Raw genomic sequence first — 3,215 nt, 5'->3', positions numbered from 1 at the left:
GTGTGCCAGTATGTTTGAATGAAAAGCTACAGACTGGTTTTAATTTTACATGTTTACAGCTAATAGATATCAACCAACATACAGTGATCCTAAGACTTGAATTTATTTTTCAGCAAAACTTTGTAACTTTTGGAAGAGCCTGATCTGAATCATGACACTACTCTAAGATCAGACCAGCATGATTCTGAATCATTATGGGTCAGATAAGATCTTCAATCAGAACAAGTGGAAGTAATGTGGTAATTAGTACAGCACACATTGTTTGGTAATAAAACTTTAGTGTAAATGAGATGACATGATTTATGGTTTATGGAAACATACTTCCTCTGAACACAAAACACAAATAAACGATCTTGCCTGCCTCACACGGAGACAGAGAGTCAAAGAGAACTGTGCTTTTGATAACCATCATAATGCAGTTTAACATCAGACAGAAACTTAAAGATATATAAATGGTATTGCCAACTAGTTGTATGGTAATAACTGGCCAACCTGCAAAAACATGTTTAACACTCTTTCTCACCCACACGCACAGAAACACACACATATGCACAAACAGTATCACATGAAAGCTAACATCCAAAGTGCATTATTAGATTAGCCCTGTATAACATAACAGATAAACACAATACATTATTTACATTGATACCAAACGATGTCATGGAAATAAAGGTTTTGGTTCAATACAAACAGACAACTGTAATGGTTTTTTTTGCCAAACTGCTGAGGAGGTCCACATCAGCCGTCGTGTCCAAAGTGCTTCTGAGGGAGATTGAAGTGAGTAGTCTTGTCATCATATCTTTATATAAATAACAGTCTCTGCTGGTGGGCACACCTGCAGAACATGGTGCTGACAGCATTCTTAGAAAAATGATAATGTAATACCATTTCCCTTTTTTTTGTGTATTCAAGACCAGCATATTTTTGTTCAATCAAATGGCCAGGCAACAGCTTCTGCAGAAAGGGGACAGACTGATGCACATTTTTAGGGGGAATAAATGTAACGGTGCTTTTATGACCTTTAATACAAAGAATATGAAAAACATTGTTGCACTGTTACACTGTTTAGATGAGATAAGATAAGCTTTTGTTGATTGTATTAGTAACCATCATTCTCTGAAAACCCACGTCAAAATGAAATTGAAAATAAAATTCAAGGACTGGAAATTAGGCCCTAGGGAGATCCTCAACCTGTGCATGTAACAAACTTAGAATAACAGATAAAAAGAGTCTTTATGGGTTCAGAAAGTTTGATAATAGTCAGTTTGGCCCTTGTAGATAAACAGCCAGTTTATACAATTTACTGTTTGCTAATCCTTTCCCATTAAAGGCAACTGTTCGATCAGAGTTTAGCAACTGTCGAGCTTCTTGGTTTCTCAAAATGCTGAGGAGATTACATTGGGGCTGTAGTAAGAGTGATATTCTTTATATAAGCACTTGCAAGTATGTGGTTCTTTTTAGACTTAAACAGGTTTAAGTATAAATATGGGCCCACTCTTATGAAGGCTGCAATTCTTAGCATGTCCAGTAAATAGCTTTCTACATAGAGGCATAACCTAACAGAGTTACTTCCAGGGCCAAGGAAAATTTACTAAGCTGTTTCTGTTTCTGTTTCTCAACAGGTCAGCAGCATATTCATCAAACCCATTAGTATTATTAGCCGGCAAGCTACAGCAAATAAAGCTGCGAGTAAAAGATGAAACAACACCCATCAAGACTGAACATTTGTCCTCTATCTAAAATAAACCTGATGTTTTGAATGGTATTTCTCACATTGTTATTGTAAACTGCATATTCACTATGTGAGAATGAGAAGCTCTACAGCAACAGAAGGTATTAAAGTGGGTTTGGGATTAGCAAGTGGCCAATGACGTAAATTTTAAAACCAAATCACAAGGTGTCACAAGCCCTAAACACCTTGCATTTTAAACGAATAGTTTGGGTTTTTTGAAGTGGGGTTGTATGAAGTACTTGTCAGTAGTGAGTGTACTGCATACAATAGATGTAGATCAGCATGGCCCCTGTTAAGAGAAGCTGGCCACAGTTCTGACAGGGGTCCTAAGTTAGTACTGCTGTACACAGGGCTGTTGGACACACTTAATTAAGTCTCTTTAAAATGTCCAACATATAAAAAAAAACATATCCGTTGAAGTGTACGCTCTATTTTTAAATATTGTCACTGCTTGACCTTGACATCAGACAGGCTTTGTTTGGGACTATTCTTTTTTACTGTACAACAATTCTGTATTCTTTCTATGCAGCGCAAGCTATCAGAGCGGCTGCAATTTCTAAAAGAGACAAAAAAAAACTGAATTGTCGTGTCAGTGTTGTGCGTGTGTTGATGTGTACATTCAGCTGTCTAAGGCAAATATCACTCACCAGAACTTGGTGATATCTGTACTGTGACCAGGTCACTCTTAGTTTGAACAGTCTGGAATAACACAAGCATGCACCAAAATGGAATGGTTTCAATCTGCGCCACAGCACTTGACCCAAACAGGTGATCTATGATGTAATACATTGCGCGGCATGCATAGGAATACAGAACTGCTGTATGTTCTGTTAATGTGAAGCTGTGAAAATACATAGCGTACCCTAAAAAAATGCAGAACCTTTTAAGTGACTAAAGTAAGTTTTTCTCGTGACCTCGTACACAGCTGTACTTAACTTCAACTGGCCTCTGTAGCCAACTGAATGGCATCTACTCTACATATTGAACTCGCTATTGATAAGTACCTCATACAACCCCACTTTAAAAATCCAAAGTATTCCTTTAAGATAGCAAACGTCAGCTCATCTGTTGAACTAGAAGTGAAAGTTAAACTAAGAACATGTGTCACAGGTAGGCCATGCTCTTTCAGCATGATGGGAAATGTTCACATTCTTTGGTCCTTTTTCATTTAAAGAGAAAAAAGTAGGTAGTTCACAAAAAATAATTTATCCTTTTCACTTTCTATTTTATTTGTTTCTGTCCCTCTGGCCTTTTTCTTCCCATGTGGTTGCCTCTACTTTGTATATCTTGTGAAACTTTTGCCAGCATCAACTGGGATCAAAAACCAGTTTAAATGAACATGTTAGGGCATTATCTGCATGTGACTGGTCTAAAAACAGAAACCAAAGTATCACCATGAAAGTTCAAATGCTATCCTTCTCTCACACTAGTCAAACTACAGCACAAACCTCAAAAAGTAACAGAAGTAGTTATAATTAACCAG

This window comes from Semicossyphus pulcher, unplaced genomic scaffold, assembly GCF_022749685.1.
Source record: "Semicossyphus pulcher isolate SPU_LCO1_2020_fin unplaced genomic scaffold, fSemPul1.0.p SCAF_15, whole genome shotgun sequence".
Classification (NCBI taxonomy): domain Eukaryota; kingdom Metazoa; phylum Chordata; class Actinopteri; order Labriformes; family Labridae; genus Semicossyphus; species Semicossyphus pulcher.
The sequence above is the reverse complement of the archived record's forward strand: the minus strand, read 5'-3'. Positions refer to the sequence as shown.